This window comes from Marmota monax, unplaced genomic scaffold, assembly GCF_021218885.2.
Source record: "Marmota monax isolate L192 unplaced genomic scaffold, Marmota_monax_Labrador192_F-V1.1 WCK01_AAM20220418_F8-fsc00036, whole genome shotgun sequence".
Classification (NCBI taxonomy): Eukaryota; Metazoa; Chordata; class Mammalia; order Rodentia; family Sciuridae; genus Marmota; species Marmota monax.
The window spans coordinates 5,407,696-5,435,559 of NW_026694491.1; the positions used below are offsets into that span (position 1 = coordinate 5,407,696).

Below are 27,864 nucleotides of genomic sequence, written 5' to 3' on the forward strand. Positions count from 1 at the left end.
TGCATAGATATTAATATAATATTTGAGTTCACACATTACAGCAAGACAGCAGGATTTTTCCTTACAGAGTTCAATGTTTAAGTACATCAAACTGATTAGTAAAGGCCTTGGCTAAGTTTTTTATTTAAATAAGTCTAATTAGGGAAGGCATGTACTCTTATTTCCATATTTTAAAATTTATCTTCTCCCTGCTTCTGGCTTATAGAAAAATGTTCGTTTCTTAGATGCTAATTTATGTTTTTACTTAAGATGTTCTTCAAGAATAAAGATTTCGGGGCCTGGGGTTGTGGCCCAGAGGTAGACCACTCACCTAGCATGCATGAGGTACTGGGTTCGATCCTCAGCACCACATGAAAATAAAATATTGTGTCCAATTATAACCAAAAAATATATTTTTTTAAAAAAAGAATAAAGATTTGTTTTAGCATATTTCATCAGCCTTCTAAGGATATTTTTTTCCTCAGCATTTTGTGCTGAAAAATGTCAAACAAAAACAGAATACAAAGGTAATAATTTAAGTTAGCACTAACTGAAGTTCCTGGTGATCAGAAGCACTCCTCACACTGTCAGAACAGCAGTGACCACTGCTGTTTCAGCTTAGTTTGGAATACTTTATTATTTATTGGCTGATAGAAAGGCTCAATCCTAGAGTTGTGTCAGAAAAATTCTATATGTGACACCTTTGTTCCCTCTGAGACCCTTTGCTCTTTATCAGAACTGAAGTGTCATTTATAGTTAAAGCCAGTGTTATAGATTAACTTGTGTCCCCCAAGAAGACATGTTGAAGTCCTAGCCCCCAGCACCTCACAGTGTGACCTTATCTGGAAACAGAGGTAATCCAATTAAAACAAACTTGTTAGGGTAAACCCTCATCCAGTATGACGGGGGTCCTTATAAAAGGGGGGAATTTGGACATTGAGATGGGCACACAGAGGGAAGATGATGGGCAGATGCAGGACCGAGAAGACCGAGGGTTGGAGGGTGCATCTGCCAGCCTAGGAGTGTGAGAGGCTGCCAGAAGCAGAGAGGCATGGAATGTTTATTTCCCTAGCATCTTCTGAGGCAGAATGGCCCTGCATACTCCTTGATTGCAGGCTTCCAACCCCCAGAACTGTAAGGTAATGAATTTCTGTTGTTTTAAACCACTCAGCTCATGGTACCCTAAGTTATGGGAGCCCTAAGAAATAATGCAGTCAACTAAGGTATTTCCTTATCGACCTGCACTGACTACATACTACATACCTGGCTCCAGCAGAGGTAGGAATCCAGGAGGCCCAGGACAATTCTTGGCCAGCAAATGGTTATCTCTGTGATTATTGAAAATGCAGTTATAATCTTTACCATCTAAGTAAATGCAGCATTTCTAAGTATCTCTAAGTAGCAAACTCATGGAACCCCAGAAACAAGTTCATGGACCCAGTTTGCAAAACAGGTGTAAGAAAAAGAGAAGCATCTCCAACTTCAGCTCCGAGTTCATATTCTGTCTCTGCAGCTTTGCAACCATGGTTACCCTGTGTACTCTTTCCGGCCCTGTTTCTGCACCTGGTTGATGAATATCTGCCCACCCCACCCCTGGTGGATTGTTTTGAGAGTTGGAAATAGTGAAATGCTCTAGCGTCATGCCTTGCACATGCCAGGTGTTCAGGAACTGATTGAACCACAAAGCCTGGGGTGAGAGGGAAGAACCAGAAGGAGCTGGGTACCCACTGGCAGACAGAGGGGTCTGACTCCTCCTTGTGGTCTTTACCTGAGAGGTTTTCACCAAGTGGTTTTCCCCTCCAATGGAAAGTCACAGATTTCTCCACTGGTGCAGTGGTGCACACCTGTAATCCCAGTGGTGACTCAGGAGGCTAAGGCAGAAGGATTGAAGTTTCAAGGCCAGCCCAAGCAACTTAACAAGGCCCTAAGCACCTTAGTGAGACTCTGTCACTAAATAAAAAATAAAAAGGGCTTGGGATTTGCTGAGTGGTAGAGCACCCCAGATTCAATCCTTGGTAAAAAGAAAAAGTCTCAGATTCCTTTGCGTAAGGGAGAAGACAATGTATGGTTCAGGCATTAGCCTTGTTTGCTTAGCAAAGGAATGGAGACCCCCCCCAGAGGCTACAAAGTCACATGTCCAGGGTTGGCTGGTCTTGGCATTTAGGTTGTTTGGTTTTTGTTATGTTTTCCTTTAAAAAATTTTGTTATTGAAATGTAATTTATATACCATACACTTTGCTTATTTAAAGTACATCGTGGTGTGTTTTTAATATATTCACAAAGTTGTATAATCACTGCCACAAGCAATTTTTTAGAAAATTTTCATCACCTCAAAAAGATACCCATTAGTAATTATGCTCCATTCCCCAACCTCAAAACCCCACGCCTAGGCAACCATCAATCTACTTGTGTCTCTATGGAGTTGCCTATTCTGTACATTTTTCCATAAAAGGAGTCACATTATGTGGTCTTTCAGTTAGTATGTTTTCCAGGTTAATCCATGTTGTAGAATGAATCAGTACTTTGTTTTTATGGCTGAATAATATGTATCGTATGGATATAGTACCATATTTTATCAGTTGATGGACATTGGAACTGCTTCTACTCTTGGGCTATTAACAATGCTACAGTGAACATTGGATACAGATTTTTGTGCGGGTATGTCTATCTTGAGTATATAACTAGGAATGGAATTGCTGGGTCATATACTAATTCTGTTCACCCTTTTAAGGAATTGCTGATGTTTTCCAAAGTGATTGTATCAATTTACATTCTCACCAGGAGTATATGAGTGTTCCAGTTTCTCCACTTCCTCACCAGGACTTACTATCTTTTTTTTATTATTATTATTATGACCATCCCAGTGGGTGTGAAGTGGTATTGTATTGCAGTTTTGTGTTGTTTTTGAAAATTTCTTTTTGCTGCATTCATTATATGGTAACTAGGTAAAATATCAACTGAGAGACTGGTGTAATTAATAATGTAACTTCAAAATTCCATGCTTTGCCACACTACTTCTTACTAGTCATTTCTTAAAGCAGTTTGTACAGAACCGGGTCGGAATAACTTCAAGAGTCTGCATAGCTCAACTCTTGTACTAAATGTTGCTATCAGACAAGAGCAAGCACATAGAGCTTCCTTTTCTCCCTACCACATGGTCCAGGACTGGAAGGCTTTAGGCAGTGGCCACCCTCCGGAAGGGTGCAACAGGGTCGCAGTCAAATGGAGGGGGCATTTCTCATGATTCTCCCAAGGGGTAGCTGCTGCTGTTTTGTAAGTGTGGTAATTGTTAAGATGAGTATAGCTAGAACTAGCCCTTGTGCCAGTGAAAACGGACTGTGTGCCCTCTTTACAGACAGGTTTACAAGCCTGTGAATTCTCTCATAAAGAACAAGAAGCCTAACAAAATGCATAGCACCTGTGAGACCAGAAATAAATGCTGGCAATGAATGAATCGGTCTGCCTTTGGAGCCAGACACCATCGTAGCACACACGGAAGCCCGAGCAAGCTACTTACAGTTCTGTGAGCCTTGGTCCCTTATTGGTCAGAGATGGAAATGCCTGTGTTGCAGGGTTATGATTGTGACTTAGAAATGCCTGGGTCATGGTAGGCACTCAACAAATATTAATTCTCTTTCCTTAAATAGCTCTGTTATTAGTCTTGGATATTTTTCTCTATAGATTTAGTCCAGTTCTAGATATGGCAGAACACAGGATTGATTGTATTGTTTAGAATATCTTTTCTTTACAGGGAAATAATGAGCTCTTGGCAAAAATTAAGTACTGGTAGAAATGAATATTACAATTTGGTAGCTGCTGATTGACACATGTTTGCTAAACAGCTACTTAAATTTCAGAAAGCTTGCCTAGAAGAAGGGAAAAAAAAAGGAAGAAATTCCAAGATCGTTTTTACCCTCTTTGTCAGATACTTAACAATTTGTCTTCTTTGTAAAGTCCCAGAGGAAAAATTTTTAGAAAACATTAGCTGCCTTTGGCTCAAGAGTTCAGATCAGCCTGCATAAAAACTTAAATGTCAGTGCATATATGAAGATGTTGGATCATCTTTGCCTTAGTTTGTTTATTTTTTTGTTCGTTTTTAAGAAAAAGCTGATCTTTTGGTCACTTGGTCTTTTTTTAGACCTGCAGGGAAGTCATAGTAACAGGCTTCATGTCTGATTGGGTTCCATGGCAACAAAGGGTTGTGACTTTATTAAAGGAGAGTCGAGCATGCCAGGAAAGATAAAAATCAAGAGTGTGGAAAATGTCTGATCAGAGCGTGTGTTTTTTGGACTACGTGCCATAGAACGGAAAGGTTTCCCCAATTGGCATCGGTCTCCATTGCAAATTTGAATCCCATTGGGTTATCATTAAGGTCACAGGGAGCAATGCTTATTTCTTAAAAAAAAAAAAAAGCACCTTTGCTTTTATTCATTCATTCATTCATTCATTCATTCATCCTTTTTTTATATCTTGGTATATTTTAAAAATCAAAACAGTAATGTTAAGAACCTAAGAAGAGAGAATTCTGATTTTAAAGTTAGAAAAGAAGTATAGCACATCCTTTGTGAAACTGATTACAGCTGTAAATTGTGAGACCGTGTGGGAGGGCCAATTAGAAGCAATTATAACTGGATTGAGCTCTTCCTGAGTCAAAGCTCTCCGTGTGCTTTCCAGGCTGCAGGGGGTGCTTCCCATCCTGGTGTAGAGTCTCTATTGGAGCTGCTGTTGTCTGTCTCCCCACTGCAAGGTACAGGTTATTGCTGGTATTGAACTGTGAGGTTATTAGAGTTCTTTTGCTGAAGGTATTTGACCAGCAAAATGATAAGAATTTGGAGTCATCCTGTGTTTCTGCTTCACAGGCTATATTTGTGTGGGGCTGGGATTACTTTTCTGTGCATTTCTGTATTTCTCCTCATACTGACACTGAAAGTGAAAGAACTTGGAAGGAAACGTTGCTGTTGGACAGCTTCACTATGTCAATTATCCTTTAAACCAGTGGCACGTTCTGACATGTACCTTGGTCTCAGACTTGGTTAGTCACTTACTTATGACCTCATCGTGGTGAATCAGAAACTTGACAGATGCTCTGGCTTTCATGATTAAACGTAACGCCAGCAGTATTGGTCTAAGAGGAAAGAATTAGCTCACCGCAATCTTTCAGGTCTTCCAGCTATGGTTAATCAGATGTAAATCCTTGGGGGAATTACCTAACTTTTTAGGCCTAGATTTCCTTATCTTAAAAAGAGAAGTTTGACTTGAACTGGTGTTTCCCAGACTCCCCCATTTTTAAGTATAACCAGAGGCCCTGGTTTGAGAGACAAAATTTTTTATTAGAGATTCTTATTCCCTAGGTCTGGAGTGGGATGAGGATGGTAGGCACCTGTGGTGATCTTAGAATTGGATGTTCAGGAAATACTACCAGTTTCACATTTCACTTGGGTGTAAGAACAGGGTAGAGGTGGAGAAGGGAGGCTGTCAAACACAGATTCCCATGTCCTGCACTGTTGATCTAGGCTGGAAGGTGAGGAATCTACAACTTGAGAAACGCCTCCACTGTTTAAGCTCCCTTTCAGCCCCAAAGATGGCTGTCCCACATCCTGCCTCTTGCTTCCTCATGGAGCCAAAAGAATATAGTGAAGGGAGAACTGGTGGGTTTGCTTATCCAAACCCCACATCAGTGATCAAAAAAAAAAAAAAAAAATTTTTTTTTTTTAAATCTTGGCATAGTAGTGAACACCTTTGTAAGTTGATGCTGTGTGATATTGTTTCCTTGAATCCATAGGTTGGATCCAAAGATTCAATAACTCCTACACAGGGCCTAGGCACCCATATTTTTGTTTTGTTTATAATCTCAATGGCTTTGTAGGTTTTTTTGGTTTTTTTTTTTTTAATCCTAAGTTTTAAGGTGAAACTTTAAAAACTCACTCCACCCTGATCTCATGAGAAAAACCATCTTTAAGTCTAGACACACATTCTGCACAAGGGAGATGGCTAAATAGAGCCCCTGGATTATAAAAGAGTTCATAGCTGTAGATCCAGGGCCTTAGAGAAAACTCTGATTTTCTGAGAGTCTGAGTTTAATGATTAAATCATTAACTGCTGAAATGAGTGTATTTTAATGTGTATCTGCTCTAGAGTTTATTGTGCCTATTTTTTACTATTTCTTGTTTAAGATTAAATAACATTGTTAAATGAAGTATTTTAATAGATAATCTGGGGGCTAGGGTTGTGGCTCAGCAGAAGACAACTGGCCTAGCATGTGTGAGGCCCTGGGTTTGATCCTCAGCACCACATAAAAATAAATAAATAAAAATAAAGATAAAAAAATAGATAATCTGCATCAATCTAAATTATGAATATTCACTTTTTTCTAAATGTTTCTAAAAAATGTTAGTTCATGGGGGAAAATTCTGTAGTATTAAGGATTTTAAGTGAAATATAAAGTTGTTCTTTCCAGCTTTTTATAATGTATATATCTATTGTTTGTTTAACCAGTCCTCTCTTGATATATGTATAGTTTAAGTTCCCTCGGGGATTTTTTTACCCGCATGTTTGTTTTTCTTTATAATACTGTATTTAAAGTCTTTCTATATCTTTTTCCTATAGCCACATAGGATACATTTTTTTTTGTTTTTTTAATGCAGTGCCTGGCATTGAACCCAGGGTCTTGCACATGCTAGGCAAGTGCTCTATCACTGAGCTATATATAGTTCAAGTCCCCCATAGATGCATAAATTTCTAAAAGCATAATTATTGGGTCTTTAATGGATAGATAGAAACACATTGTCCTCCCAAAGCTTGCACCAGTGTGCTGGGGAAATCTTTCACTTTCTGATAGTTTCCCTGGCTCAGCTGATGCTGATGGAGAAGGCAGACAGGTACCTATCCCTGTCTACTTACACAAGACCTGAGACCCATTTAAGGACCTCTGGCTAATAAAATTAAGTGAATTACCTGTGAGAAAGAGAAGAAAGAATTTAAAATATTTTAAATGTTCAAAGGGAGATGGGGGAGGGGGGTAGATAATGACTTGGTAGAATTTGCAAGGAAAATGCTTTAGGGTCACAGAGGTCACAGATCCTAGTCTCAGTTCTGAAGAAAGTAAGACCTAAACTGGATTCTGAAGAAAGAGAGAACATCCTGGAGTATAATATGATAGTGAGAATATTGTGCTCTGAATTATGCTGAACTGTTTCCCAGGTGTGACCCAATCCTTTATTAGAAGCCATTGGGCTATTTTGGGTGAGGCATTTTAGTAATGACATGCTCTTCATTTTAAACATCTTTAATGTGAGTCATGGTTTATCACCTGTGTGTGTGTGTGTGTGTGTGTGTGTGTGTGTGTGTTTATTTCAAAGTAATGTCTAAGTTGAAAGAATTATAACTCAGTAGTCCGTCATTCAGGCTGCATGCATCACCTTGGTATCCAAGGAATAACTAATGCAGACCAGATGCCTGGTCTTATGGGAATGTGCTGGCTTAGTGACAGATGCCATCTAATCTGATCATTTATCTGCCTTAATTTTGTCCTTTAATGGCAGCGAAGAGACAAGGATTTTGTGGACACAAAAACATTTGTTATTCAAATCTAGGAAGTTTAGGTCTTTTGAAAGTAGGGAAGAATTCCACCATAGCATGGGGCAGTCAAAATCTTAGGGGTTGGTTGAAAGAGGTGGACAGGTATATTGTGAGTTTAAGGGGAACTATCCAGAGTCCAGAACAATCTGGGAACAGCAGGGACCTCAAGTTAGGACCACACGTGTGAGGTGAATGGTGCATGTTTTTCCTTGATGCTTAGGGACTAAAGTGCCCTCACATTAGTCATGTTTGAGCCCCATTACATGTGGCCAGGAAGAGGGTGGCCAGGAGTAAGAGAAGTCCCAAAGACCAAAAGCTGCAAATTGAATTATTCTCCACATTTAATCCAAATTAGTTACATGAGCCAAATGATTAGGGACCTTGGAGCAAGTGTCAATAGTTTCGTATTAGAAACTTGGATGGATTTTTTTTTTTAGATTTATAACCAAGATATAAAATTAAAAGTAGGTGAAAGAATGTGAATTTATGAAGCTACCATGGAAGGATCAAGAAGGAAGAGGTAATTGTTCATGTGTTTTAGCAAGTAAGTTGGAGATAAAATATAATTTCCAGTCTCCAAGACATGTTCAGATTAGTAAAACATCCATAAAGTAGGTAGGACAAGTTGGAGTCCAAATTTGAAAACAAAATTGAATTATGTAGGACATTAATAGATTGGCTTTTAAATTTTAATATATAGATCTCTGTGACTTTTTGAGGGGTTTTCATCCTAGTAAACCCATCCTAAGTTGAAAGTGTCCTACATTGAAAATGCCTTTAATACACCTAACTACCAGGTATCAGCTTGATACAGCTCACTGTAGAGTACAGGTGGTTTCCCTCGTGACAGAGTGGCTGATGGGAACTATAGTTTGCTGTGCTGCCCACCATCACAAGAGTGTTGTGCCACATGTCCTTAGCCCAACAAAAGATCCAGGTCTGAAAATAGTTTCTACTGAGCACACTGTTTTCATCATAAAGTCAAAAAAACTCTGAAGTCAAACCATAAGTCAGAGACCATCTATAGTTTTAAAATGTTCATTTTAAGAGTTATAAATAAGCAAATAGCTTAGCCCCACCCCACCCCAATAAAGCATGTATTTCTTATATATAAAGGGTACAGTTGGGGGCTGGAGTTGTGGCTCAGTGGCAGAGTGCTTGCCTAGCATGTGTGAGGCACTGGGTTCGATCCTTAGCACCACATACAAAAATAAGCAAATAAAATAAAGGTAACTACCAAAAAAATTTCTTTAAGTGTACTGTAGACTTAACATTTGGTTTAAGGCAAAATCTGTTTGCTAGATTTATTATTTAACATTCTTTTAGAACCGTTCTTGAAATGAGCCAGAGGACAGAGGCTATACAATATTAACTTCAGTAGACACTTCCTCTTAAATATTACAGCATGCTTTTACACAGAGTAAACTTCTGTGGCTTTGACTAGGCTTTATTAGACTGACAAAATTCTCTTTTCCAACCCCCATTGCTCTTTTTCCCCCCTTCTCAACCCTCAACACAGAGTTAAATCAATACCACTGAAGCCACATAGCAATTTTGAGATCTTTGCATTAGCTGTTTAATGTCAAGGGCAAGATATTCCTGGTCCCCTGGACCACTCTGGCCTGAGTTTTTCATATGACTTGTGGCAATTCAAATATTTGAGAATCTGTGCATACAAGAAAGGTGAAACAGGATTTAAAGATGAGTGACAGCAAAATGGCTTGTAATCTGCACAGTTTAAGAACTAAAATTATAATACAAGGTAGTATATATGATCACAAAAGGGCAAGAGGAAAATATTAAATATCTTCTGACTGTAGTGACATTAGGTCCTTTTCTGATCTCGTTAAATCCCAAGAGGAATTTCTGTAGGTGGAATCTGAGTCTTTAGAAGGTTAATTTACTTGCCTCCAGGATCATGCAGCTACCAAGAGACAGAGTTGAAATTTGATTAGGTCTGGCTGATCCTAAAATCTATGCTTGTCCTCGATGAGTAAGGTGTCCCCTAGCACTGCTACTGATGGCTCCCAGGCTCTTTCTGTCTTAGAGCACTTGTCAGGACATCTGTGCTTAAATGTCTCAGGAGAACCTCAAGTTTCTTCTTCTAACCCCAAATCCTCTTGCCTATTTTGTGAATGATCTCACAGCCTCCTGAAGGAAGACCACAGAAGTGGGAGGTTTTCCTCACTCCCCCTCTTTGCCCCACATTCAGCTGGTGCCAGGTCCATCCGATTCCACCACCTTTTCTTATGCCTCAGATGCTCCTCTCAGGGTTGCTGTGCAGTTCTAGTTGGCTGCACCGACATACATTTTCCATCTAAACCTCCAAGACTCCAGGCTGCCAGGAGGTTTACTGGATGAAATCCCAACACCTCAGTGTCATTTAAGTGGCATGTTCAAGGTCCAGTCTCTGCCTGCTTTCCCAGTTCCTTTCTTAGCAACTTTGCCTTGAACCCTACCTCCAAATCCTTGCCTGTCCCCTGTTTGATTTAGAACTCAGTTTACCTGGAGCTGCTTTTGATAGACAAGACTATTTTCTTCTTTAGAAAGAAGCCAACCACCTCCTGTCCCTTTCAATAGCCCCTCCCTGGTACTCCTGTCCTCAGGCTTATCAGTGGCTGTCATTGTTTCCCCTCCCTGAGCACTAGACTGAGAGAGGGCCAAGCCCCTTTGCCTCTTGAGTATGCCTTGCTGTGCCTGGCACATGGAGGCGCTGGAGCATCTGTCCTATGAAAGGCTCAACAGAGGAAAAGGTCTCCTGACTGCTCGCTGCCTCTGCCCTCCCTCAGCACTGACTGGCCACTTCACTGCCCACTCTCCCTTCATGCATCCTCAGCTCTCTCCGATGTTTTCATTTGCTCTGCCCAACCTGGTTTGTTGAGTTGAGCCCTTTGTTGGTAAACCAGGAATACCAGGTGGAAGGTTCGTTCTCTCGAAACCCCAGAGTTGTGTGATTAGCAGGACTCCATTCTTGAAGTTGACCTCCCTGCCAGAGTGTGGATCGCCTCTTCTAGCAGCACAAAGACCTTGTTTGTGCACCAGTGTGCTGAATGAATACAGGGCATTATTGCTGGCAGTTGTGTTGGGCACAGTGCAGGGCGTGGGGTTTCTCTGAGACAAACACAGGAATACCCAGAGATAATGTGAGCAGTATCTCCAAAGTCCAGGGTGAGTCACTGGTAGGTGCTATTTAGAATATCTAGCCTTCTGCCCTACACACCCAGCTGCCTCTCGGGCAGGAAGGTGAGCTGGCTGCTGCTCCTGCTCTGCTCCTGATTTGTTGTGTGGCATTTGGTAAGTCTCTTCTCCGCCCTCACCGCCATAGAGCTTTATGGTAATTAATATCCTGTGAGATGCTAGAAAGAAATACAGATTATTTTGGTACTCTTCCTAGTTATCCTTGTTCTTGCCCAGATCCCTCCCTAATTTCTCTGTGGGTTTGTAGGTATTTAAACTGCCTATACTCCTAATAGATTCCAAACTCCTTTGTTGTTTGGTCTTTTTAAAAATGTAAATCCAGCATGAGTTATTTAAGAGATGGACAAATATCTGGGTTTGACTGTGCCAGCTACTGGCTGGAAAAGAGCCAATTCTCCTCCCACTTCCCTGCGGGCTGGAAAGCAATCCTGGGTCTTACAGGCTCCGAGGTGGAATCTAACTTTGTATTTTTAACATCTGGTCTTTCTGCAAGCTGCATCTTCAAGATCCCCCCCCCTTCCCTGGAAATGTGAGCATCCATAAAACTGATGGAGCTACATTGTAGTCTACTGTTTGCCACTGAGGGGAAGAAGGGTGTGGTGGGTACCGAGCTGTGGGTGTGGAGAGGAAGCAGCCTTGAGGAACATGTAATGAATCAGGGCACCTCTGGCCATCCCAGGGACACTCACAGTGGGAAATGAGGCTCTTGCCTTGGTGAAAGTTCTGTTTCGTGTGAATTCTGCCCCAGGAGCTGCTGATCTCATGGGAAATCTGTATTCAACTTGTGGCCACTTGTGTGTCTATGCCTTGGAAGACTTGTGTATATAAATTGTGTGTGTGTATGTGTGTGTGTGTGTATATATATATATATATTTTTTTTTTCACACACACACATTAATTAAATAACAAATGTGTATATATATACATTCGTTATTAATTATTTTATAAATATATAATAAATGAATTAATATATAATAAATGTAATCTTTCATTCATTAGTCATTGAAATATCTGAAAACATTTAACTGAGGTTTTTTTTTTTTCTTTCCCAATTCTGTATCAAAGGTTTGTCTAGAATGTTACAAAGGAGAGCATGTTGTTGATCACTATTCCAGGCCTTTAGAAACTGCATCCCCTAGTCTTGTAGCCTGGTAAGTTTAGCAGTTGACAGAGTTAGATGTGTACAGTTTCAGTTGGAATGAAAAGGAAAATTGCTTCCCAAACTCCTGGAGTGCTGCTTATGAAGTTGCCTTCTGTGCCAGCTTGTTGATAAAGATGCAGGCAGGGCTCATCAGGCCAGCCACTGGTGGACAGGCCATTCTGGGGAAGCGCTGGCGGTGCTGGCTGGCTCTTCTGCTCGCCCTCCTCCGTGGCTCCTCTCCTCTGAGCCAGCTTAGGGGGAGTGAATTGGTTTTGCTGGTAGGGAATCTGCCCTGTGGCCTGGGGGGAAAGGCAGAGCTTTCTCCTGACTATCTTTCACATTCCTGAGTTTGACCCAATAAGGATAATGATCCTGGAAGATGGGACCTATTGCAGTGGTGGCCTGAGGGCCTTTGAGTGCAGGTCACAATTTAGATTTTAACATTATGACTCAAAGAGTTCAGGTAGAGCCAGAGATAGAGCAGTAGGATTGTAAGAAGATGTTATTCACTCTACAGCTTAGAGACAGATATACACGTACACATTTAGTTTGTTTTACAGTGTAATTTATTCCATAGTTTTTGTTTAAAAATGTCTTTAAACTGTTAAATATTACCTACAGAAGATGTTTTGTTTTGGTGGACCATGAAACACCCCAGTGCCTAAGCCCAGAGTAAGGTGTTGAACTTGACCCCGTGACCTTCTTCCCCAATTAGATATACACCATGATCCCTCTCCACCTGAAAAGGTCATCTGTCTTAAGATTCCTATTAATCATTCCTTTGCTTTTTCTCCACCATTCTACCACCTATGTGTTTATACATAGGCAAAAATCTGTCTTCATTTGAGCTTTATAAAGTGGAATTCCTTCCGAAGGTGCTCTTCTTTAACTTGCTTCTTTTAAGATTTAGCCACTTAAATTCTTGTAGCTCTAGTTCCTGTCATTCCTTTGTTCAAATACATACAATGCACACATGTCTGTTCTTTTGCCCATAGGCCTTTGGATTCTTTGCAGGTTATTTTGGTTGATATGATTTTCTTGTGTGAACAGTGCCACTGTGAATATTTTTAATGCCCTCTTCTAACTGGGGAATAGGATTTCTGAATCTCTAGGGTGCGTACATGTTCAACTGCCAACCCCCCCCCCCTTTTTTTTTGTAGTGCTGAAGATTGAACCCAGGACCTTGTGTATGTGAGGCAAGGCACTCTACCAACTGAGCTATATCCCCAGCCCCTGCCAAACACTTTTTAAGAATTACTTAAATGTAAACATTTTAAATATATCTTATGTGATTTTACATTGCTTCATTTTAAAATAAATACTAGAACCACCAAGAAAAAATATTTTTTTAGTCCAAGTACTTCTGTTCTGACTTCTGAGAGATTAACTTCAACCTGAAGAACATGGCTTTATTGCTCTTTGTAGTTATTGTTATAGAAACCATTTTTTTTTAAAGAGAGAGAATTTTTTTAATATTTATTTTTCAGTTTTCGGTGGACACAACATCTTTATTTTATTTTATGTGGTGCTGAGGATCAAACCCAGCGCCCCGCGCATGCCAGGCGAGCACGTTACCGCTTGAGCCACATCCCCAGCCCAAGAAACCATTTTTTGAAAGACAAAAATGAAACATTAACGCCTAGAAATCACAAATAAAGCAGTCTAGCCCTCAGGAGTCACATGAGCTAGAAGCACACAGTCCCTAGATGAACTCTGTCACTCTTCATGGATATATGCAGTCATGTATCAGGTAATGATAGGATTTGTTGTGGGGCATGTGCTCTGAGAAGTGCTTTGTTAGGTGATTTTGTCATTGTGTGAGCATTGTGGAGTGTGCAAACCTAGGTGATAGAGCCTCTCCACACCAAGGCCGTATCCTATTGTTCCGGGACTGTAGAGCTGTAGAAGGTGTTCTACACTGAACTCTGGAGGCAGTTGTAACACAGGGGTATTTGTATATTTAAACATATCTAAACATGGAAAAGATACAGTAAAGATACCTATAAAAGAGGCCAGGTGCAGGCCTGTAATCCCAGCAGTTTGGGAGGCTGAAGCAGGAGGATCTGGAGTTCAAAGCCAGCCTCAGCAACAGCGAGGCGCTAAGCAACTCAGTGAGACCCTGACTCTAAATAAAATATAAAATAGGACTGGGGATGTGGCTTGAGTGTCCCTGAGTTCAGTCCACGGTACCCTGTACCCCAAAAAAGATACCTGTAAAAGATAAAAAGGGTCTACCTGTGTGGGGCGCTTACCGAACATGGAACATGCAGAACTGGGAGTTGCTTGGGTGATTCCGTGTGTGGTGAGGGGGTGAAGGCCGAGGACATCACTGTACACTACTGTGGACTTTTCGAACACTATACACTTAGGCAATGCTAAATTTATAAGAAATATTGTTCTTCAGTAATAATTTAATCTTAGCTTACTGTAACTTTGTAAATTTTTTAATTTTAAGCTTTTTCACTTTTGTAATAAAAAGACAAACGTTGTGTAGCTGAGCAAAATTATTTTCTTTATATCATTATCCTACAATATTAATTTTTATCTTTTACTTTTTAAACTTTTAACACAAAAGTTTAAACACACTCGTGGAGCTGTGCTCTTCTATGATAACAGTGCCGCTTTTTGGAGTCCTTCCTGAAGGACCTGCCTGAGACTGTTTCATAGTTAACCATTTTTTTAAATGATAAGTAAAAGCTGATTCAAATAATGATAAAAAGTGTAGTAGATACAGCCCACTATGGTGGTGCATATCTGTAATCCCAGGGGATTATATTTTTAATCCTCAGGAGATCGAGGCAGAGGATCACAAGTTCAAGGCCAGCCTGGGCAATTTAGCAACACTCTATCTCAAAGTAAAATAAAATTAAAATAAATAAAGGGCTGGGGATATAGCTTAGTGGTAGAGTGCTTGCCTAGCGTGTGGGAGGCCCTGGGTTCAATTCCCAGGAATAAATATATATACACATACACAAAACAACAACACACACAAAGTATAAAAAACACATAAGCCAATACATAATTCTTTATTATCATCAAGTGTTATATATTGTGCCTAAGTATATGTGCAATAGTTTAAATGACTGGCAGCTCACTAGGTTTGTTTAACCAGCATCAACACAAAGATGTGAGTAATATGTTGTGCTATGGTTAAGGCAGCTCTGACGTCACTGGGTGATGGGAATGATCCCATGGGACTCCTGCATACATGCAGTCCTTGGTCATGTTGACAAAAAATGTCATTTACAACATATGTCTCTGCATGCCCCAGCCACACACTACTTGCTATGCTCCTGGTGAAGAGTCTGTATAGAAATGTCTCTGCCCATGCAGTACAGGATTCAATGCTGTGAGCACTGGGAAACCTAGATCTTAATAGAAATGTTTCAGTAGCATTGGTCCCTTGAGAAGATGATATTTTTAGGAAGAGCTCTGTAAGAAAGAAATAATATTAGTATACAGTGTTTTTTATGTGTCTCTTGTATTTATGACTTGACAATTTCAGTTTGGTTTTGCAAAAGTTTTTAGACCTATGTTTTAAGGCTTGGATTTACTTCCTTGGGAAACTGGATTTAAAAGCCCTCTCTTCAGTAGAGAATTACCTTTCTAAAAGTAATCACACAAGCAAAATTATTGTTAGTGTGTAGTTACAAAAATTTCTGCTATCCAGGAGGCCAATTATTTTGCTATTAGTAAAATCACAGGTCCTTAGAGAAGCCAAGCAAGTACCTTGTGTGTGCTAGTGAAATTTTTCCAGTGTTTGTATATTAGTCTCACTATGAAGATGCAGGCATTGGGGACTTTGTTTAAAAATAGAAAATAAAGTGAGTAAAAATACATTATATCGAAAATAATATGAAACAAAATATGTCTACTGTTCCCACATTTCCAATCCTATTTCCTGCAGATAGCTACCATAAACAATTCTTAGGATATCCTTCTAGAAAATTCTGTGCAAATAAAGTACAGTAAACCCCACTTCTCTTTCAAAGCACAGTTGAATGTGCACTGTGCACATGGCTCTGCATCTTGCTTTTCTCTCTTACCAGATTAGCTTGGCCAGCTTCCATGGTAGCCCATTCAGATCCGTTCCCATTTTAGTGGCTGCATCATTTTCCAGCGTACTAGAGTTTTTAAAGTGGCTCACTATTGATGGATGCCTGTGCTGTTTCCAGAATTGGAAGCAGATGGTGATGGTGGCGGCAGACTATCATGTTAGAAGCAGCAAAGAAGAATTGAAAAAAGAGGCAAAAGACATACGTACTTTGATCTCAAATTCTGTTCTTTAAATGTCTTGGAGTTGTTTGTTTTAAGATGCCTTAAGAACTATATGGATAGTCAGAAGAGCTAGACTTTTTTTCTTCCTCACCCTTTTTTCCTTGTGATGGTTATGATGGTAGAGAAGGAGATTGTGATATTGAACCCAAATTATGAGGAAAAGGAATGTATTTATAATTTAGTGGCCAAAGACTCAAAAGGCTCCAGTTCCCTTGTCTCCTACCTCTAGTACAGGCACACACCATGGCAACTGGATTCTTTTTTATAACCTCATTAGCAAACTTTTCTCATGATATTACCACCTGTTTGGACTTGGAGGGTTTCCTGGTGCAGAGCTTATCATTGCATGGACATATTTGCAAATATGCAAACAGTGGTTACTGGTCCACATGCCAATTTTACCTGGCTGGCCCAGCCTATTCCTGCAGTAGAGATTGGAACTGTTCAATTCTGTCCCCCAGTCACTTCTGCACTTGGGGCATGGTCATGTGACTCATTGCTGGCCAAAAGGACCCAAGAGGAAATCTGTTGAGGAGTTTCTGGAGAATGTTTCCCTTCCTAATAAAATAAAGAGAAGTGTCTTCATAGCCAGGATGGTCGTCTACATATGATTCCTGGGACTCGTACCTCCACAGGGAACAAATAAAATGTTCCGAGGATAGTGAAGTGAAAACAAAGGAAAGCACTTTAGGTATTTGATATTTTTAAGTCTCCAAATTAGCCCTGTTTTTCTGATCTTAGTTTGTAAGATTGTAATAAGTGCCTTACTGTTGAATCTTCTTTTGTTCAGTTACTGAAATCAGCCTGATAAGGAATTCTACCCATGGGAAATAATAGTAAAGTAGCAAAATGGTTTACTTACAAAGGCATTTAAATGTCTACTGTGTTCAAGAGATAATATGAGGCTCTGAGGCTGCCAAAATAAATAAATAAAATTAATCTGAAGTAGTAAATGATTTAGCTACAAGAGTTCTGAGCGACACTGATTATTAGGTTGGGATGATCAGAATATACTTTGTGTGGAAGAGGTTAAGTTGAGCCATAAGCGAAGGATCCCTAAGAATTTAGTAAGTAGAAGGTTAGGAATGGCATCCCAGGAAGCCTGAGACTTTGAAAAAAAAAAAAAAACACAAGCTGTGGAATCAGACCTGGACACAGACTCTGCCTCCACACTTCCTAATTTACAACCTTGTCATGTTCCTTAATTTTCTTTGATACAGTAAACATGATTTGCATAATTGAGGTGAAAACTAAAGATAAAATATGTCAAACATCTGTCACACTGATGGGCATATAGCAGGCATCCAGTATATGGTGGAGGATAAGGAGTGGTAAGGACTGTGCCTGAGGTCAGCCAGTGAGCAGAGGCCAGGGGGCTGGTGCAGGTGATCTGGGCTCCTGTGCCTGATCTGAATCAGGCTCACCTGGGTCAGACCAGTGGGTCTAGGGAAGAGAGCCAGAGTACAAAATCTGGATAGAGACAAGGTTGGGTCAAGACATGGAGGACCTTGACGTCCAACTTGAGGAATTTCATCCTCATCCTGAAAACAGTCTGTGTGACTGTTGAGAAGGCAGCTGGGAAACAGGTGGGTGAGAGATTGTTTCAATGATCCAATGTGCAATATTTTTAAAGGCTTGGCCAGACAGTTGTCAGATGCTCAAGAGAAAGGAAGAGTCAGCCATTAGAAAGACAAAAGAGAACTCATGAATGTTGTAGGCAGGGGAGAGGAGAGACTTCATGATAAGTCCTAATGGCTGAATGGCTGTCACTCTTGTCATGTGAAATTCAGAACAGATTTCTAACACTTTGAGATAATCATATCCTAGGTTAGGGCAAGAATAGTTTGGTTCATTTAAATTTTTGATGAAAGATGCCGTGTAAGTAGAAAGTTAATGATTGTACCCAAGTGTGTTTGTCCTTTAATTCTTGCCTAATTATGCTTGCCACTTTCCCTCTGTTTACATATATAGTTTAGTTCCTTTGAAGGATGTTCCCTTTAATAAAATAAATATGCCTTGTGTCTAATGATGTGTGATTGAACACTTGGAGTCAGTGCTGTAACATGAAGTGTATATTCACTGGTGGTTGGCTTTGTATTTAATCAGGATGAAATCAGTCCAGCCAAGTGTTTCAGGTACAGAGATTTCAGTGTTTGCAGATATAGTTATGGTGGCCTTAATAATAAAACAGTCATACTAGCTTCTAAAGTAATGAATGGCATCAGAGACATCAAAGTATAGAAATCAAAGAAATCTTAGTTCATCAAGTTCAGGGTATTATCTTGAGTGACACAAAGTTTCATAATTGTCTCAGTTGGTGAATCTTGAGCAGATGGTCTTCTAACATTTTGAAATGCTGATTAGATGGACTGAGTCAAATTAATGAATTGTGCCAAATTATAGATAGTATTATGTGGTTAGCAACCGTTGGAGTCAGCTTTCCCAAGGCAAAGAAAAAAAAAAACTCTATCATTCATATTATCTTAGGGAACTAAACATGAATAAAGTCTCTTAAGAAAGGCATTTTGTCCTTTGGGCATAAAATCAGCATGTTTTCAAGTGGTAATTCTGCACACAGACGCTTCTGTAATAAGCTCAGAGCAGGTGTTCCTATCTGAAAGTTCTCATGGTCTCTGGGGGAGTTAGGGCTCTGTGCCAGGTACAGACCCATGATTTGGTCTATTGCAATTCCCAGTAAAGAGGAAAAAAAGCATCTGGCATTGAAACTTTCCCAGACTGCCTTCTCTCTCCCCTCCCTACACACACTTTTCCCCCCTTTTATTAATCTAATTTGTTTTTTTTTCCCCCCAGACAGAATTTGAGTCACAGTACTTAGTTAAATCGGTTCACTGTGGTGTTTTCCTGCAGCTGGAACAATCTGGAAGCTCTTCTGTAACTGTGGCTTACTGTGGGGAGAATATGATGTACAGCATACATTCAGGGATTTCTCTTTTCACACCTGCACCTTTCAGGGAGGTTGTCCTTCCTTTTCTTTCATCCCAGGTGGAAACTTTGCTCTTTGTAATCTGTCCAGCTCCCTGACACAAACTACCAAGGATGTGATAATAAATTGGAATTTGGTGTTGTTTTTTTTTTTTTTTTTGGGGGGTGGGTATCAAGGATTGAACTCAGGGGCATTCAGCCACATCCCCAGCCCTGTTTTATGTTTCATTTGGAGACAGGGTCTCACTGAGTTGCTTAGTGCCTCGCCATTGCAGATGCTGGCTTTGAACAGCCTCCCAAGCTGCTTGGGATTACAGGCATGTGCCAGCGCACCCAGTTAATGATTGGAATTTGTTTAGGATTTTAGATCCCCAGAAATGAGTGGGGATGACATATATTACCAGTCTTATATTTATGATACAGAGTGCTTGATTTCTCATCATGTGATTGATAATATTCTTTTAGGAGAAAACTCAATTATTCTTAGTGTCAGATGCTGCTGCTACAAGTGTGTTTTCCTAATAGTACATCAGGTTGCATGCTCCTGGCATCCCAGACAGAGACTCACATAGTATTGGTATTCAGTGGAGTATGAGTGTCCTGGAATATGTTGACCAAATCATGCGAATACATTAGTTATCCTTCTGTGACTTTGCACAGCCCATGAACCAAATCAAAATCCCTAAATACAGTATAATCAAAATTTTGCAATTTTACAAAATTAGTAAGTATTTAACTGGTTTCAGCTGGATATTCATCTATAGTCCCAGCTACTTGGGAGGCTGAGGCAGGAGGATCTCTTCAGCCTAGGAGTTAGAAACCCAGCACAGGCAACATGAGACCTGACCCCCACCCCTCAGGTCTCAAAAAATATTTTAAATGGCTTGTATTTAAGATAGGATGTAATGGGTTCTTTTGTTTTCTTCTTTTTTTTTATGTTTCTGCTTCTCTATTTCTCATTATTTTATTTTCAGAATCAACATCAAGTGTAGCATGGTTCACAGAACCTGCTGCCGGCTGTGTTCTTCAGTACCTTATTCTTCCCTTTAGAAATACTTACCCCAGGGCTGGGGTTGCGGCTCAGTGGTAGAGCGCTCGCCTAGTGAGGCCCTGGGTTTGATCCTCACTACCACATAAAAATAGATAAAAGGTATTGTGTCCAACTACAACTAAAAATAAATAAATATTTTTTTAAAAAAGAAATATTTCCCTGCACATCTGTTTTGCCTCATCCTTCAGTTGTGCCCTGACTTAAAATGATTTTCAATTTTAGACACCCAGGGCAAATTTTACTTCCCCAAACATTCTGCCTACTTTTTTGCTTTGGCGTTGTGCTCCTTGCTCAGCTCTCTTGGCTGGTGTCTGAGCCTCTTCTTCCAAGTCCAAGTCAAGTATCTCCTTCCTAGAAGCCTTCTCACCGACACCCTGCTTCGTTTCTGTAGTACTTTGATTTCATTTATCCTTTTTTTTTGCACAGTACTTGGGATTGAGCCCAGAGACACTCAGCCACTAAAGTACAGCCTTAGGTTTTTTTTTTTTTTTTTAAACTCTTGGATAGAGCCTTTCTAGATTGCCCAGAACGTGTGATCCTCCTGCCTCAGCCTCACAGTTGCACACTATGCAAGTGTGCACAGTGGTGCACACTGCTGTGCCTGGCTCCGTGTTCCTATATACAGGTAGTTCTCCTATCTCTGTGAACTCTTTTCTAGGGCTGAATTTATCATATCCCTATTTCTCATCCCAATGCTTTTAGCACAGTGTCTGGCTCACAAAAGATACCCAAAAGAACATTTTGGGGGAAAAAAAAAGTGGAAATTCTGTATTTTGGTGGGCCTGGCTTGTAACTTATATCAGTTCTGTCAGCTATCATAAAAACAATTTGGTCTGAATAAGTGAGTAAGCCCTAATTGTACTTTGTGTGCTTTTAGTTAAATTCAGAGAAACTTTGGCTTTCCAAGTAACTATTATGTAATGAAACAAGGCATTAACAGTCTGCATCCCCATGGTATTGAAGATTTTGCTGTATTTTGCAGAATTTAAAATTAAATATTTTTGTGTCTAAATCTTATGTATTGAATTACACCATAGATATCAGTAGCTCGCTAATATACAGATTTCCATTTTCTTTCAATTTGTTCTTTTGTGTTCTGTTACTAAAAACAAATATTTATGAGGTAGTGTCATGAATGTTTTGGAAACTAAAAATGTTAGTTTGCACACTATGCAAGTGTGCACAGTGGTGCACACTGCTGTGCCTGGCTGAAAAAAATTAGCAAAATTGACAGACTAATGAAATCCAAATCCTTTCCTGAAAAGAGCTGAAAAAATTAGCAAAATTGACAGACTAATGAAATCCAAATCCTTTCCTGGAGAATTGAATTATATTTTAATTTTTTTATTGAGCACCTGCAATGTTATAGGTACTATGAGGTAATAATTTTGACATCTCTTACATTTTCATTATCTAAGTCTTTTTCATTTTATATTTAACTTTTTTCAGATATAACTTGTAGAGAATTACATACCTCTCACCGTTGTAGGCACTGGGTGACTACCACCTGCATCCATGTTGTCAGTGCCCAGTGCTCCCTGGTGCCACCTTCTGGTGACTTGTTCTCGCTACCCTGCAAGGGTAACCACTGTTCTCTGCTGAATTACCATGATCCTACATTTTTTGTGTACATTCTTGTGTGTGGTTCCTTTTTTTTTTTTAGGTATTATACACATAACGTGCATCTGTGTTGTGTTTGTTGTTCCTTTTACTTGCTGCTGATTATTTTTAACTACTATTTGCGTAGTTTTCATTTTAGTAAGATTCTTTAGAAGGAAAGGTAAATAGTCAATATGTGCTAGTAATTTAGTTCATTAATAAGATCATTGGCATTTTGTGTGAGGGCTGCCGGCTTTACAGACCCAGCAATAACAGGATTATTGAGTATGAGAACCGTGAAGGCTGTGTAGGTCACAGGTTCAGCCACCTTGTTTTCCCAAATGAGGGACCTAGGTTCTGGAGAGTTAACGCAAATGGAGGTCCCCTGGTTGATCTGGCTTGGTTATCTTCCTGAGGACACTTCTGTGTCACAACTTAAACTTGATCCTGTGGATGACCCTGATCAACAGGAACACAGTCTTGGGCATTTAGAAATTGAGAAATTGAGAAATTAGTGATCAGCAAGACTTAAAAATTCAAGTTATCTGGAACACTTCCCATTTTGCGTTAGTTCATGAGATGTAAGTGATTCTGTTCATAGAACTTAGTATTAAGACCAATTATTGAAGAAGGAAGGGGGCAAGTTTCACAAGTACAGTGTTTATTAGAGCATTTTTAGTTTCTAGGCATTGTCATGAACTTTTGGTGTTCCCAGATGTGGTCCTGATGAAAACCACAAGGATTTTTCTTAGGATGGTGAGTCTGGGAGTAAATTCTGATTCTGTGATGTTTGCAAGTAAAAAACTAGTCCTTAATCTTAGACCTTTCTACTAAGGTGGTAGTAGGTCATAGAAACCTTTATAGGAAGACTTTTGAAGGGAAGCTTAGTGGACTCAAAGCAATAGAAAATTAAGCCTTTCTTTGACCCACTGCCCAGGGAGTAACCAGAGAACGTTCTTCAGAATCTTAAAGTTCTTTAGATATAGTTAGCAAACATAGAAATAGTGGCTTATCCTTTTCCTAATTATAAAACAGTATTTTTCAAATAGAATTGAAATTCATTCATTGGTCATGAAGTAAGTTTAATAAGTAACAGGTATCATTTTGTTTTCATATACAAAAACAGAAGGAACAGCACAGCAGATGCCCATCTACTTATCCATATTCAACAATGCAAATTTTCATATTTGGTCTGCGTTATGTGTGTGTAGTCTCTTTCAAAGTTAGTTATATACAAACACCAGGGTACTTTGCTTCTGATATGTATCTGCAAATAAGGAATTTTTCTACATAATAAAATTTTCTAACAAATTAATTTCCTTATATACTGTTATCCAAAAAATGTATTTAAAAAATACATACACATTGCATGTAGCAAAGTACTACTTTATAAAATTTCATTTCAATTTCCAGTATTTGTGCACATATGTGTATGTATACATTGATAAATATGTATTTCTTGCTGTGGGCCTCATCCAGAATTTGCAACATATTGCTCTCACGCTCTCTCTCTCTCTCTCTCTCTCTCTCTCTCTCTCTCTCTATATATATATATATATATATATATATATATATATATATATAAAATCATAAAGAAACTGGTTAGTGGGTAAGTGCTACTCAGTGACAACTGCCAGTTCTGTGCTTAATGTTGTGTGGCACCTTAAAAAGTAATGCTTTCAGCAACAAGTGTGATCAAACAAGCAGGGACCCACTTAACAGTACAAATAAGATCCAAAATGGGTGAGGAAGGAGTCCTTGAGAAAGGCCTCATGGGAGAGGGTTTGGAGGAAAAGTGGGATTTGGATAAGAGGCCGTGGAAATCCTGTGTCCAGAAAGGAATAGTATTGAAAATTGAGGTTGTTTGTTTGTTTGTTTGTTTTTAATGTCTGCTGTACTAAAATGCTAAGGGCCATCTGGTGGGTGGAGAAGGAAGGAAAAAGACATTGGGCAGTTGAGAAACCATGTAGGACTTTAGTACCAGCTGGAGAAGAAGCCCAGTTCCTTTACTGAAGGAAGAACCATTGAACATCAAAGCAGCTTAGATTAGGGTAATGACTTTCTGTGGATGGATTGAAGGAAGGAAATGCTGAAAGTGATGAAATCTGGTTAGACTCTCTGCTCTTTGTGTAGGAGACAGGAAATGAGGGTCTGGATTGAGCTGGGGAGGCCTGAGGAGAGGGAGGGAAGGTCAGTCTGGAGAGAAACTACTGGACAGAGACAACAGAATTTAGTGATAGTTTTTAATAAGGGATGAAGAGAGCCTGGACAGGCCATTGATACGTAAGATCGTGAAAGTAAGAGTAACCGAGTCCAAAACCCCACACATTATCTGTAAAAACAGACTTCTGTGCCATAATACTGATACTCTCAAGAAGTAGTCAGGCTTTTTAGAGGAAGCAGCAAGGTATGATCATTAGATAAGTTTTTCTAATCCAGTGTCCCCTTGTTCTACTTTGTCTTGGCCATACAAAGTGTTAGCCATCTGTCTAGAGTCTTAATCCAGGTCTAAGGTTTACTGAAAATATCAGTATAGACTAATGACACCTACTTAAAAAAGTTAAGGGCCAGATACTGAGATTTCGATTTTAGTCTTTTGAGGTACTAAACCTTTTTAAAAGATTCAATCAGTCAAATATTAGTTTCTGTAAAGCACTGTCTTAGGTTTTTGGGTCTGAGGGCCTCTTTTAAAACTTATCTATAGTGGGCTACGGATGTAGCTCAGTAATAGAGTGCTTGCCCAGCATGTACAAGGCCTTGGGCTCAATCCCCAGTACAACAAAAAATAAAAAGTAAGTAGATAAAAACTATATTTACTGTTTGGAGCTGAGGATGTAGCTCAGCTGGGGAGTGCTTGCCTAGCCTGCACAAGGCCTTGGGTTCAATCCCTAGCACCAGAAAATAATTTTTAAGTTACTGATCAGGTTTGATTGAAACTTGATCCAAAGGGATCTCCTGCTGTGAGTCTGAGACCTGTTTGTCATTCTCCACACCCCCACCCCTTTCTGCTGCAAGAGGCATACAGGCAAGTTCCATGAATGTTGGGGCAGTGGAGATGAGCTCCTGCTGGAGGCGCTCAAGTCATGGGGCAGCAGCATCTTTGCTCTCGACTCTGGACTGTCCTCAAGTTCCACTTACTTGGGGTGTGTGAAATTTAATAAGTGATAGCCATCACTAACAGCTCGTACTCTGTACAAGGCCCAGTTCCAAGCACTGCACCAGTACCAGCTCACATAGTCCTCCCAGTCACCCTGTGAAGTACTGAAAGCTGTCCTCATTTTACAGATGAGGAAATTAAGGCATAGAGGAAATAGCTTCCCCAAGGGGATACAAGAACATGGAAGAGCTGGAATTTGAACCCAGGCAGTCTGGCTCTGAACTCTTGCCCCTTAGCCACTAAGTTATGCTCCCGCCAGGGAGTTGACTCTGTGTAGTGTAGAGGGCTGTGGAAGCCTGAGAAATCTGAGCTGCCTGGTTACTGTAGTGAGTTGTAACTGGGCCCTGGCAGGCTCTTCCTTCTGTTTTGGAAATAGTCAACCTAAAAATAGACTTGGGTTCTACGTCAGGTTGTGATTTGTGTTTTATCTTAAAAATTACAATCCAAAGTTCCTTTTACTTCTTTTCTCCCAGACTACAAAACAGTGTGTTCCTATAGCACGCCTGTCTGCCTAAAACATGAATCTCTGGTGCCTTTAATCTGACTCTGAGAGAAGGAAGTCTCCTCTTACCTGCATCTTGATAGCAGAGCATTTGATGACTGCAGAACCTGCTAGGATTTGAGCCAGTGGAGGGAGTTTATGTACAGTTTGGCACTGAGAATCATTATTAGTGGTTAAAACAGAAGCAACCTACATTTTTCATTATGCAAGATATCCTGAGATTTAAGCTTGTTTCTTCTCTTATTATCAATGTCATATTGAAAACGTCTCCAATAATTGCCTCGTGGCACCAAGACTGCCTAAAGCAGAAAAGTCTGATGACCTGTGTCTAGTCCATGGTTTGGCATATGCAGTAGACTCTCAATAAAAGGGAGGATATTCCTGGAGCCAGGTAGACCCAGCCTGGAATCCCAACTCTGCCACTTATCAGCTTGATAATTCCAGACAAGCCGCTTACTTTTCCCATCCATAAAATGGGAGTAATAATGCTAATCTCAGGTTCTTGAAAGGGAAAATAAAATATAATGTATGTGAAACATTTAGAAAGCTGTTTGATGCTTATAGATAAAGTCCTTACTAACTAGTAAGTCCTTTTATTTGTTATTTATTATCTTCTGTGGTGTTGGGGATTGAACCCAGGGCCTTGCACATGCTGGGCAAGTGTTCTACCACTGAGCCACATCCCTAGCCATATTTTTAATAAATTTGAACTATCTTGCCCAGATGCTGTTTTCTCTGGTGTCATTTTTCTTAAGGTCTGTCCTTTTCCAATAAACAAGTCATTTCCATCTTAGTTTGAAAGATAAAAGGACACACATAATATAGTAAAGTATTATTTTATAAAACTCGTGGTTCAATTACATGTGTATGTGTGCACATATGTGTGTGTGTGTATACACACACACACACATGTACACACTATAAATGTGTGTTTCTTACTGTGGTTCTCATCTAGAATTTGGAGTACATTGCTTTATAACAGAAAACTGTTTTGTTGTGGGGGAGCTGTGCTGGAGATTCAACCCAGGGCTCATGCATGCATGCACTCTACCAGAGCTACACCTCCAGCCCTGGGTTACCTGTATTTTTCAGTTCATGTTATATTGAACTGTGATTTCCTAATGTCACTGCAGGAGGTAAGAAGAGTTCCCAGAGAGGGTCCTGGAAACTCAGGATGAGTCAGGTTCTTGACATCATTGCAGAAAAATTTAAGGATGCATTGGACACAGATTTATTTAGGAAGACAGAAACACAGTCAGGAGAGAATGTGGCCAGTCTCGAGGGATGCTTTAGGTGTTCTTAGGCTCCTCTTTTAAAGGGAATTTGGTGAAATATGATATGAGGGTATCTCGTATCTTCCTTCGCCCAGTCTGTTCTAAAATCACATGTATTAGTGGGCTGTTTAATAGTGTACAGGGTAATTGTCACTCGTGGTGACAGGAATCTTCAGCAACTCTTAAGATTTACATAGTTCCCAGAAATTTGGGAGTGACAGGCCTGGGAGAGACAACTGATGAGGAGGAAAGGTTAGCAGAACTTTCAAGGCTGTTGGATTAAAGTTAGATTTCCCTAGTCCTTTCTTTTGTCTCCTTTTTACCTATCTTTTGTTTCTTCTACCCCACCTCACTAAGGAACAAGAAAGTATTTGAGAATCTTTTTATTGACAGATAATAATTTTACATCTTTAGGAGTTACAGTGTGATATGTTGCTACATTTATAAATCGTGTAATGACCAACTCACAGTACTTAGATTGTCTACCATCTGAATCATTTTATTTCTTTGTGGTAATTACACTCAAAATCCACTCTTCTAGGGGTGGGGATATAGCTCAGTAGTAGAAATTTGATCCCTAGCACAGACAAAAAGCAAAAAGTTCCTGTGTGCTATAATGCAATGTATTCCATATTCTAGATGATCTAGCAAGTGATTACAAGGCCCAGGATTCTATCTCTGGCACCGTCAAAATAGAAAAAGAAAAAACTCTTCTATTTTGAATTATAGAATTGCTAGCTGTAATCACCCTCTATATAATAGAACACCAGAACTTATCCCTCCTATCTGACTGTGACATTTTACCTGTTAAACCATCTCTCCTCTGCCTGGCCTCTGATAACCACTGCTGTGCTCTCTAGACCTATGAGCCCGGCTTTTTTTAAGAATTCCACAAATAAGTGCGATTATGTGGTACTTATCTTTCTGTGCCTGGTTTATTTCACTTAATATTAAGATCTCTAGGTCCATCCATGTTGCAGCATATTTGATAATCTTGCTGGTACATTAGATAAATTCAGAGTTTTTCAGTTAATTCAATACAAGACTTCTTTATGCCTTCACAAATAATGGATTGAATCAAAACATATTAATGTGTTTAAAGTAGCAGACACCTGGGTTCTTGGTAGTGATCCTGTTGAACCTGGGAGGAAAATGCCATTGAGG

The 27,864-nt window shown here is 39.7% G+C and overlaps 1 protein-coding gene across 6 annotated transcripts in view; it reads left to right on the top strand.

The window, feature by feature from the left end:
* Positions 1-27,864, top strand: part of Tmcc3 (transmembrane and coiled-coil domain family 3) — a 262,003-nt gene that overhangs the window by 212,243 nt on the left and 21,896 nt on the right. Inside the window, exon 1 of one of the 6 annotated variants that reach the window (XM_058571297.1) lies at positions 7,065-10,851. The exons of the other annotated variants lie outside the window; for them this stretch is intronic. The gene's annotated coding sequence lies outside the window, so the exon portion shown is untranslated. Of the gene's footprint in view, positions 1-7,064; positions 10,852-27,864 lie in introns of those variants that run through there. 6 annotated transcript variants of the gene reach the window in all.